The sequence below is a fragment of the Schistocerca americana genome, chromosome 1, assembly GCF_021461395.2.
Source record: "Schistocerca americana isolate TAMUIC-IGC-003095 chromosome 1, iqSchAmer2.1, whole genome shotgun sequence".
Classification (NCBI taxonomy): Eukaryota; Metazoa; Arthropoda; class Insecta; order Orthoptera; family Acrididae; genus Schistocerca; species Schistocerca americana.
Genome location: NC_060119.1, coordinates 911,349,748 through 911,362,500, shown reverse-complemented (window position 1 = coordinate 911,362,500; position 12,753 = coordinate 911,349,748).

Here is a 12,753-nt window from a genome sequence, read left to right as displayed (position 1 = left end):
AGTGGAATGATCACATAAAACAAATAGTGGGAAAAGCAGGCGCCAGGTTGAGATTCATAGGAAGAATTCTAAGAAAATGTGACTCATCGACGAAAGAAGTAGCTTACAAAACGCTTGTTCGTCCGATTCTTGAGTATTGCTCATCAGTATGGGACCCTTACCAGGTTGGATTAATAGAAGAGATAGACATGATCCAGCGAAAAGCAGCGCGATTCGTCATGGGGACATTTAGTCAGCGCGAGAGCGTTACGGAGATGCTGAACAAGCTCCAGTGGCGGACACTTCAAGAAAGGCGTTACGCAATACGGAGAGGTTTATTATCGAAATTACGAGAGAGCACATTCCGGGAAGAGATGGGCAACATAGTACTACCGCCCACATATATCTCGCGTAATGATCACAACGAAAAGATCCGAGAAATTAGAGCAAATACGGAGACTTACAAGCAGTCGTTCTTCCCACGCACAATTCGTGAATGGAACAGGGAAGGGGGGATCAGATAGTGGTACAATAAGTACCCTCCGCCACACACCGTAAGGTGACTCGCGGAGTATAGATGTAGATGTAGATGTGGTCTTTCCAACTGAAGTTGTTCGTAATTTTAACACCCAGGTACTTAGTTGAATTGACAACCTTGAGAATTGTACTATTTATCGAGTAATCGAATTCCAACGGATTTCTTTTGGAACTCATGTGGATCACCTCACACTTTTCGTTATTTAGCGTCAACTGCCACCTGCCACACCATACAGCAATCTTTTCTAAATCGCTTTGCAACTGATACTGGTCTTCGGATGACCTTACTAGACGGTAAATTACAGCATCATCTGCGAACAACCTAAGAGTACGGCTCAGATTGTCACCCAGATCATTTATATAGATCAGGAACAGCAGAGGTCCCAGGACGCTTCCCTGGGGAACACCTGATATCACTTCAGTTTTACTCGATGATTTGCCGTCTATTACTACGAACTGCGACCTTCCTGACAGGAAATCACGAATCCAGTAGCACAACTGAGACGATACCCCATAGGCCCGCAGCTTGATTAGAAGTCGCTTGTGAGGAACGGTGTCAAAAGCTATCCGGAAATCTAGAAATACGGAATCAACTTGAGATCCCCTGTCGATAGCGGCCATTACTTCGTGCGAATAAAGAGCTAGCTGCGTTGCACAAGAACGATGTTTTCTGAAACCATGCTGATTACGTATCAATAGATCGTTCCCTTCGAGGTGATTCATAATGTTTGAATACAGTATATGCTCCAAAACCCTATTGCAAACCGACGTCAATGATATAGGTCTGTAGTTCGATGGATTACTCCTACTACCCTTCTTAAACACTGGTGCGACCTGCGCAATTTTCCAATCTGTAGGTACAGATCTATTGGTGAGCGAGAGGTTGTATATGATTGCTAAGTAAGGTGCTATTGTATCAGAGTAATCTGAAAGGAACCTAATCGGTATACAATCTGGACCAGAAGACTTGCCCGTATCAAGCGATTTGAGTTGCTTCACAACCCCTAAGGTATCTACTTCTAAGAAACTCATGCTAGCAGCTGTTCGTGTTTCAAATTCTGGTATATTCCATTCGTCTTCCCTGGTGAAGGAATTTCGGAAAACTGCGTTCAATAACTCCGCTTTAGCGGCACAGTCGTCGGTAACAGTACCATCGGCACTGCGCAGCGAAGGTATTGACTGCGTCTTGCCGCTTGTCTACTTTACATACGACCAGTATTTCTTCGGATTTTCTACCAAATTTCGAGACAGTGTTTCGTTGTGGAACTTATTAAAGGCATCTCGCATTGAAGTCCGTGCCAAATTCCGCGCGTCTGTAAATTTTAGCCAATCATCGGGATTTCGCGTTCTTCTGAACTTCGCATGCTTTTTCCGTTGCGTCTGCAACAGCGTTCGGACCTGTTTTATGTACCACGGGGTATCAGTTCCATCTCTTACCAATTTATAAGGTATGAATCTCTCAATTGCTGTTGCTACTATATCTTTGAATTTGAGCCACATTTCGTCTACATTTGCATACTCAGTTCGGAAGGAATGGAGATTGTCTCTTACGAAGGCTTCTAGTGACACTTTATCCGCTTTTTTAAATAAAATTATTTTGCATTTATTTCTGGTGGATTTGGAAGAAACGGTATTGAGCCTAGCTACAACGTCCTTGTGATCACTAATCCCTGTATCAGTCATGATGCTCTCTATCAGCTCTGGATTGTTTGTGACTAATTGGTTAAGTGTGTTTTCGCAACCATTTACAATTCGCGTGGGTTCGTGGTCTAACTGCTCGAAATAATTTTTGGAGAAAGCATTTAGGACAATCTCGGAAGATGTTTTCTGCCTACCACCGGTTTTAAACAAGTACTTTTGCCAACATATCGAGGGAAGGTTGAAGTCCCCACCAACTATAACCGTATAACCTTGATGAAGTTAATGAAACAACAACATCCATGCACGAATACTGTATATTATTATGTATATATGTTGTCTCCAAAGCAACTGGTCAGTTCTGAGACAACGGCTTAAAGTTGAAAATACATAACTTGTAATGTAACATAGCACTCAAGATTACAATAGCAGAGTTTCTAAGATTAATAATACAAGTTTTTCACTTGTCAGTCTCGTTATGCAAGTAGTCGGACAACGCTGATCCTAATCCAACATATATGCCGTTAATATTTTAAAGTTATGTACAGATAAAAGCTTCACAGCGATCAACTGCAATGATATTGCTTCTTTGCCATTACTCCATAACGAGGTTTAATTTAACATGATAAACTCACAGTATTGTTTCCCATGACAAAGGTGTTGTAACGAGATGTTGCTTGTATGTCATGTTCTCGTAATTAATAACAGACTTATTTCATACATGTTCCATTTGATATTGGTGACTGAGCTTCACTAGAACTAGTCATGTAAACTTTCTGCAATTTACTGCGCCTATGGCTTGACTGTTGTATTGAAGCCAAACACATTTGGAAAAACTTACGTTTAGTCACGCTCCTGAAGACAGTCATGTCTGATTACAATTTTTTTTTGACTGCCGAAAAGCATTTGAGTTAGCACCAAAGAAAGTGTAGACGTATGGAATATCAAAAGAGAATTGTGACTGGATTGAGAATCTATCTGTAAGGAGAATGCAGTGTGTTATCATGAACGGAGGGTCATCAAGAAACGTCGAAGTAACTTCTGATATTCCCAGGGTAGAACATCGGGACACTTGTTGAACATGTGTGTTAATGACCTAGAGGTAATACTAAAAGAAACATTAGAGTTTTTCCTGGCGATGCAATTATATATAGTGAGACACTGTTTGAAAGTGCTGTACAAATATCCAGTCAAACGTCAATAAGGTTTCAAAATAAAGGAAAGATTGGGAAACTATATGAACAGAAATATAAAGTTGCTTACTGCACAAATCTCAGAAAATAAACGCTCTATATGCTACAATGTTACAGTTGGAGTCAACTCACACAAGTATGTGGCTATATCGATTTGTGTGAATATGAAATGAAACTTTCATATAGGTTCCATTGTAGGTGAAGTGAGAGACAGATTTATTCACTGTTATGACACTGGGAAAATACGATAATCTGAAAAACAAAATTTTATAGACACTTGTGTGATCCATCCGAGAAATAGCACAACTTCATTGGATCCATACCAGGTAGGACTAATATGGGATATCGGATGTAGACAAAGAAGGGAAGGGCGAATCTTCATAGACTCATATGATGCAGGCAAAGTGTCAACGAACCGCTCCACAGCACCTAGAGAATAAATTAGCATGACAATTTTGCCTTACTGCATGTACTCCAAAGAGCCAGACTCAACAGCAGGAACCGATCGGCATGGGAGAGTCAGTTGTAAAAGTCAGTCTAAAAGTTTTATACATCCAGTAGTACTGTGTTGCTCTGGACACAGTTCTTGGTGCATAACGTTGACCAGTTATGATGACACTGCTTTCGCCCAGTACCAACTTCGTGCATCTTGTATATAAAAGAGGAAAGTTACGTCATTTCCCCTGCTTCTTTATGAATTTGCCAACTGTTCTCACCCTTCACATTTGCAGCAGCATGCAGTCATCCTCTCCATGTGGAGGTTTTGGGAAGAAGAGAGATGAGAGTCGTGAAGGTAGATAAAGTTTTCTGCTGTGAGTTGTCACAGAGAGTGTCTCATCCCCAGTTGCTGTCTGGTGTTGATCGTCATGCGCTAGCTGCTTGGGGCACCGTCAGTGTCGCATTTGCAGTAGCACGATCCATATTCTGTGCTGATCGGTACTTGCTTACCTTGCCATGCAGTTTGTGATGGTAATAATTTGTGGCTTCTTGCTGTAACGTTAACTTTGATTTTGCAAGCTCATCAGATAAGCAGGTCTTGTTGTGCTTACTCAGTGCAGACCTCCACAATTTTGGACACCTCCCCACTGTGCTACCGTTATTTTGTAATTTAATTTGAGTTGTACAGAACTTTTCTTTATGCTGTGATTTATGTAGACCATTGGACTAAAGAGGTTACTGTTAATCTCAGCCTTGACTTGGATTTTAAAATCCTTTCATTTGTCCTACAACTTTCCAGGTAAGGCGACACATTAAAACTAAATATAACGTGTTGTAAGTCCTGTTGGTTCGCTTTACTCTGTCAGCATAGTCCTTGTGTGCAGTAGCCAGCTAGATGGCTAATTTTCTCGTTAACCTGTATAGCAATGAGCATTGCACTCGCTAGTGTTGAATTAGTACGATATTGTTTTACTTATTATCCTCTGACAACCATGATCATTGCACTCTCTTGTCTTGTATCAGAGAAAGACAGTTTTATTAAGAAAAAGGGCTACAATATCAATTTCATATACTACATACCTGCACAATGAGCCAATCCATTATAACCTTCTACTTAATAGGGTGTTGATGCACCTATGGAACACAGCTGAAAAGTAAAGCCTCAGATTTGTTATGTGGAAACTATTCAAGCATTTTAAATAAGAAAAATGTTATTAACATTCTACGTCTTTAATCTTCAAGTTTACGTATTTATTTCTCAACATGGATACCCTGGCGATGAACACATTTAGACAAGTTTGTTGATACCGTCACTGTAGTGTGTTTGACTTTGTTGATGGAGCCACAACTTCACCTCTACTCGCAAAGCATTATCACTATTAAAGTGAAGTCTTCGTAAGTGTTGTCTAGGTTTTGGAAACAGCTGAAAATTTTATGGGACTAGGTCAGGCCTGTATGGTGGATGATCGATAACAGTGATAATCAAGGCATCTGACTGTTGTAGATGTCGCAGCTCTCTTGTGTGATGTAGCATTGTGAAGCTCAAGGAGAGGGTGCTGCATATATGGAGGAACGCTTCCAATTCGAAACACGATTACAGCATCTTGTTTTTTACTCACCAATATAGTTACATTAGTCACAGCCTAGTTACATGCTACAATTTGGAGCCCTCTAACGGCAGAGGACTGAAAATGTTGGGACATGAAGAATAGAAAGGTTGAATGTTAATAACGTTTGCAATGTTAACAACGTTCGTTTTATCTGAAATGCTTTAAGAACCATGACATAAAAGATTCAAAGGGATCACTTTTCAGGATGTCTTCGTATTTCCTTAAATGCATGTGCCCACAACACCACCAGGTGCTATCAATCTCACGATGGGGAGTGATCTTAATATTTTGGGTCAGAAACGTAGTTGCACTATTGGAGGGGAAAGGCGTCATACTCTCTCCCAAACCGATTAACGTTTTTTGCATGTATGGTAAACTATTGATTTTGATTACTACAGTTGGTCCCTTCACTCTTCTTCTCTGAGCTGATTAACTGGTGTTCTTTCTCTATTGGCCTCTTCTTAGATGGAACTCCAAGACAGCAATTTCATCCCCCACCCCTCCTAAACCAGCAACGGCCTTGTCACAGCGGATACACTTCCCTTGAGATCACCGAAGCTAATCGATGTCGGGCGTGTCGGCACTTGGATGGGTGACCACCGAGGCCGCCATGCACTGTTGCCGTTTTCTGGGGTGCACTCAGCCTCGTGATGCCAATTGAGGAGCTACTCGAGTGAATAGTAGCGGCTTAGTAAAAAATACATCATAACGACCGGGAGAGCGGTGTGCTGACCCCACGCCCCTCCCATCCGCATCCTCCTCAGAGGATGACACGGCGGTCGGACAGTCCTGGTAGGCCACTCGTGGCCTGAAGACGGAGTGCTTTTTCTTTTTTTTTTTACCTCTCCTAAACCCCGTTTCTTCGTTATCATCAAAGTACTTAAGAGGATTGGCATTTATGTACTGAGTCCCAGGATGTCTGAGTATGTATTTATTTGAATCTTCTATTAGTCGATCTCTCCTCCCCTCTCTCTTTGTCCATCTCCTCTTTCAGCCACTCTACAACTCCATCTGCCCCACCCTCTCTCTCTGTCACCTCCTCTACTCTCTGTCTAACTCCTCCTGCCCCTCTCTCAGTCTATACCCTCCTCCCACTATCTTTCTCAGTCTCCTCCTGCCTCCTCTGTCCATATTCTTCTATGCATCTGTTCATCTTCTCCTTCCCTCTCTTGTTCCTTCGCCCCCTCATCCTTTGTCCAGCTATTCCTCTTTCCCACTCTGCCCATCTACTCCTCTCCCCTCTCTCCAGCAATTTCCTCCTCTCCCTCACCACGTTCATCTCCACTGCTTTCCTTTCTCAGTCAATCTTCTCCTCTCCCTTCTCTCTGTCCATCTTTGCCTCTTCCCTTTCTCTGTCCACTTCCTCCTTCCCCTGTGTCTGTTCATCTCTAGCTGTCCTGTCTCTATCTATCTCTTCCATCCCTGTCTCTGTCCGTCCTCTCTTTCCTTTTTCTGTCCATGTCTCCTCCTCCTTATCTATGCCCATCTCCTCCTTCCCCTCAGTGTCCATCTCCTCCTCCCCTCCACAGTCTCTGTCTCCCCCTTCCCCCATCTCTCTCCGTGTTATTACGATTGCTCCATTAGGAGTCCAGTGGTTCTAATCCCCAGAATTAACTTCACAGATTGTGACTAATATGTGCACCAAATTTGGATGACGGCATTCCAGGTGTTTAAACATGCTTATTACTCATTGCTTTGCCAGCATACTTACATGTCTGATACATTTTACATGTATTTAAAATATTCCATTCGCTATTTCTACACATATTTCGCTAGCATTTCTAACAAATTTGGCCCTACAATTTCATTTTCTTGCATCCCGGTGTTCACGCAATCGTACCTCTTGACCTGCGTTTTGTACGATCATATAATTTTGCTAGTAGATTTAGTGGTATATGCGAATACTGTGTCGCGAATTCAATTATTGGTAAGCAAATAATAAATTAAAACTTCATGCAGCAGTTTTACTGCATGAACAGCGAATGTGTAGTAAGAGACAGACTTCTTTCCTTTCATTATTTTGCGGTGGTCGTCGTCGATAAGAAGTTTTGCATACTTTTTAAATCATTGGTATAGTTAGTTGCAAGTCTCTAAGAGCTCCCATTCTCAAGCATTGGATTAGTAAGGTACGGGTATTCGCGTTTTATGGACAACACTGCTTTATTTATTCCTATCCCTTTGATATTTAGATTGTTCTTACCCTCACAGCGATGATTTACAGACGGTAAGTGATATGTGTACCAAATTTGGTTGAAATTGCTCCAGTGGTTTAGGGGAAGATGTGAAACATGCATACATATATACATTGATCAGCCAGAACATTATGACCACCTACCTAATAGCGGGTATGTCCGCCTTTGGCACGGATAACAGCGGCTACTCGCCTTGACATGGAAGCAATCAGGTCTATGCAGGTCGCTGGAGGAATCTGGCATCACATTTCCACAAATAAATCACTTAATTTCCGTACATTCCGGGGAGGGGGCGATGAGGTCAGGTGCCGCCTTCAATCACATCCCAGATGTGTTCGATAGGATTGAGATCTGGCGAGATGCGGGCCAACACCTCAATCGGAACTCGCCACTGTGTTCCTCGAACCACTTCATTACACTCCTGGCCACGTGACATAGCGCAATGACCCGTTGAAAAATGCCACTGCCGTCGGAAAACATGATCGTCGTGAAGGGGTCTGCTGCCAGTGTAAAATACCCCTTGCCTGTCATGCTGCCTTCCACGAGCTCCACTGGACCCATGGATGCGCACGTGAATGTTTCCCAAAACATAATGGAGCAGCCGATGGCTTGTCTCTGACCTGCAGTATAGGTGTCAAGGAGCTCTTCCCCTGGAAGGCGACGGTTTATTACGATGATGAAGAAGGCATGGCGATTCATCAGACCATGCAAGGCTCTGCCACTGCACCAGCATCCAGTGCCCATTTAAGTCTTTCGATGCTGATGTGCTGTTAACATTGTCACATCCATGAGTTATCGGCTGCGGAGGCCCAGGTTAGGAGTGTTCGTTGCACCCTGTGTTCAGTCACACTTGTGCTTTGCCCAGCGTTGAAGTCAGATGTTACTTCAGGCACAGTTCACCGCCTGTTCTCTTTTACCGGTCTGCCCAGTCTACGACGTCCGACATCTGTAATGAGGAGTGGTCGCCCAACCCAACGACGTCTGGCTGTGTTTTCACTTTAGTTTCGCCAAGTTCTGAAGACACTCACTGCAGCACTCCTCGAACACCCCACAAGTCGTGCAGTTCCCAAAATGTTCGTGCCGAACATCTGCCGTAGGTCAAACTCAGACAGGTCACGCGTCTTACCCATTCTACACACCTACAGCAGGCTCACTGGTACTCCACGCAATGAGTGTGTGTCTGACTAGCAGTTATTCGTCGCCAGATGACGCTGATATCGCCTGAACCGGTTTATATCGATAGTAGGTCGTTGGTCGTAATATTGTGGCTGATCATTGTACGTACGTCCGTTCTTATAATATGGATCATTAAGTTGTTAAGAAATAGATCCATTGTACAAAACAGTAAACTCACCTAGGCAGCTCCAACGGGAAGAGAAACCGAAGAATGAAGTTCTGAATCAGAAGTTTCCCTCTGCTGAGCGGAGCAAGAGACGAGAAAAAGTGAGGAAGGCTCGGAGACAGAAGGCTTGGAAAGTCGATCGGCCGGGCGACTGCTCCGTGAGAATTGCGGAATAGTTGTGGCGGCGCGCCTTGCGCGCATGTGATTTGCATGGATATTGGCGACGTCATTAACCTGGCAGTACGCGACCCGCATTTCCAGGGCGCTCCAGCACACCGCGCCGCCCCCGCCCTCGCCGTGAACGCCACGCCTCCGGCATCTGCCGACAGTGGAGCTTAGAGTGCCGGGATCTCCTCCTGAGGCGGCGCAGTTTGTTCGCCGCATCGGAAGACAATGCTCTATGGTTCCATTGTTTGTCTTTTATTAATGCAATATTGAACTGCTGTGAAGAACAAATAACAACAGACAAAAAGTCCTGTGTTACCTGTTGTTCTTCTCTGTATAGAGGTTGGTGTTCGCTAAACAAAAGTTAAAAAATTCCAAAGTATCTGCGCAGATGTGTAAAGAAACTACCTTGTATACAACAGCTTCAAACGTCTAATTAAATGAGTTAAACTGATAAACATTTAACGTTGAGCCTGCAAGCGGGGAAAGGCTTAGAAAAGGTTTGAAATAATGCTTAGTTTGCTGGAAATCGCTAAGTGTTGTAATTATGAAACAATGGATGAAAGCAGTGCGAGCAATTGGCGCTCCTTTTTTTTTAAAAAAAAACGCTAGTTCTTCTCGCAGCTGAATAATTAAGATATCTTATGCCCTGAACTATGTCTCGTGCAATGATATAATTTCTCGGGTACATTCAAATACAGCATATGTGGATATTCTATACAAAGTTTGTTGCGAATAAAAAAATGGTTCAAATGGCTCTGAGCACTATGCGACTTAACTTCTGAGGTCATCAGTCGCCTAGAACGTAGAACTAAGTAAACCTATCTAACCTAAGGACATCACAAACATCCATGCCCGAGGCAGGATTCGAACCTGCGTCCCTATCGGTCGCTCGGTTCCAGACTGTAGTGTTGCGAATAGATTTGGTAGTAAAGGAGTAATAAATTAAAACGTCATGCCTAATGTTGATGTTTCACTGTGCGACATTTTAAGCAGCAGCAGCTAGTTTTTTCAGGAATCTAAATGTCTATGACCTGATATCTCCTGTATGACCATATAACTCTGCAGGTGCAATCAGTGGTATATGTGGGTGCTGTCTGCAAACTCCGCTGTGAATAGAATCGGAAGTAAAGAAGTAATATAATATAACGTCATGTTTGATACTGAAGTTTTACTGCCTGGAAAGCGAAATTCTGTGTTTGTGTGTGTGTGTGCGGGGGGGGGGGGGGGGGGGGCGGAATGGGAGGATGGCGGTTATCGCTAAAACAAGCAGTTTTTGGTTATACCTGTTTTTCTCAACACCAGTTCAAAATAACAGGTTTCTGAAATAACCGATTTTCTTATTCAGATTGAAAAATTTAGATCCTTTTTCTTTCAAGACTTTCATGAACACAAGATATTAAATAGACAAATAAAAGAAAACTTAGTCCTTCAACTTTTCGCTGCTTTTCTCGAAAATAAGTAGGTGAATACTGCAAACAATCACCGGTATTCTCCTATTGATTCTAATATTTTGAATCTCTGCTTAAAAAACAAGACATCATCAGTATCCTCCTACTGATTCCAATTTTTTGAAACTCTGCCGAAAAATCACAGTGTAATCGATGATCATACCACTATTCGGCATTACGAATAGTCATTGCGAAAGGGTAAAATCTGGGGGTGAAGAACTCTATTTTTCATGTTAATTTGTCAGTTTAAAGGGCTAAAAGAAGATAAAGACATGTTATGTAAAAACGGGCAGCAAATTAACTACTTGCTAATTTTACAGCAGTCTATGAATGAATTGTTAAGCATTAAGTTTTAACGTTTCTCCACTTATGATGTCGCAAATTTGTTGTGGCTTCCCCCGTTTTTAATATTTTAAAGCAAACATATAAGGCACTTCATTGTTACCGCAGTTCCACACTAGGGATGGTGCCATACTGTAATAGATATGAGGTCCAACCATGACAGTGAGAAATTACCACATAGACCAGATGGGCAAGTCTTACACACTAGATGTACTCACGTACCACCAGATAAGCCATTCCACATGGTAACAGGTACATTATTGTCTCTGCAACATGTACCAGTTGTTAGGCCATATGCGTGTTGCTCATTTCTGTCAGCATTGTTATTAAAATAGCACTGATCGCCTTTCCCTTTTTCTATTATAGCGCAATTTTTCAAAGCAATGAAAATTTTACGTATATAAATTACTCGTGTTTTAAAAAAGGTTATTTAAAAACTGGTACTTAAAGCATTGCTGCTACGGTTAACTGATATTTCGTTTCTTTTCCCCTGTTATTAGAAATAAATAAAAAAGATGCTGGTTATAACCGTGGCCAAACAAATACCGAAAAATACCGGTTATTCATAACTAAAATAATGGTACCGACTTAAACCGGTCAAATTTTCCTATCCCTAGAGGAGAGGGGGGAGGGGGGGGAGGTCTCAACCAGAAATGTGGCGCTAAGGTTTGAAATTATGTGTAAACTTTGTTGAAAGTCTGTAGGTTCTCCCATTCTCAAACACTAGATGAATAAAATCCGTGTATTTGCGCTCTGTCAGTTATGTTACCTCAATCAAAAGACTAAATTTCTAACTGTAATACTTGTCTTAGTATGCTACACTTTCAGCGTAAGATACCTCTTAATGAGTAGATATTGTCTATTTTTTAAATTTTCAAATTCGGTTAGTAATTACGCACAATAGGGAAACGACTTCCCTTTTTTTATCTTTTCTAACCCTCTGAGGCGTTGGATAGGCAACCTATAACTGTTTTGGGGTTTGAGGATAGTCACATAGTATGCTAATGTACAGGATGTTGTGATCATAGTTACTTTAACATGTACCCACTTTAGTGTGAGCGTTGGTTTTTGTCTGCTTTTAAGTCTTCCCGCAAACACATCACATAGTTTCCTTCCGGATGTTTTCTGTAGCACTAAGGGGACCAGCCTGTCAGTATAGGCTTACAGTTTCTTGTCCACGTATCCACATTTCAGCATCTGACCTGCTACCTAGCGGAAAATGAGCGTTAGTAGCTTGCTGTTGCCACATGTATGAGAAGGTCCTAACCAACCTAAAAACCTACTACTCCTAATAGCTATAATTATTGGTCTACAAATGAAGCAAGTACTGATGTAATGTTGTTCTGCACTCTGCCCTCCGTTATCAATAAAAATAACTGCACTTATACTTCTAACACCCTATAGATTATTATGCAACATAGTGTGACCCAAACTCGAAACAACTGAATGACATATCAGAATGCTCGCATTCATAGTAGTTGTCAACAGTTTATACACCTAGTCACTGCAGTACATATTTTGTGATAGACGTGCACTAAAAAGCACGGTCACAAGAGTGGGCTCTTATTCAGTGTAGTGATATGCGTAGTTACAATTTTTAATTAGAAATGAAGACCATATCCGTACAAAACTCGATCATTAAAATGTTGCAAATGCATTCAACAGGACCGCTGATCGTACTGTTGTCACACATTTAAAGCACTGATAAAAGAGTTTAATAGATAAAAATAGGAGGGTGTTCCCGCAATTCGTAGAATGAATGAGTCTACTGACTCACAATAAGATCTCCGACCAACGAAACCGTGGAAGCACTCCGACGCTAGACAAAATTTCAGTAGTTTTCTTGCGATCATCTGATTATTGTCT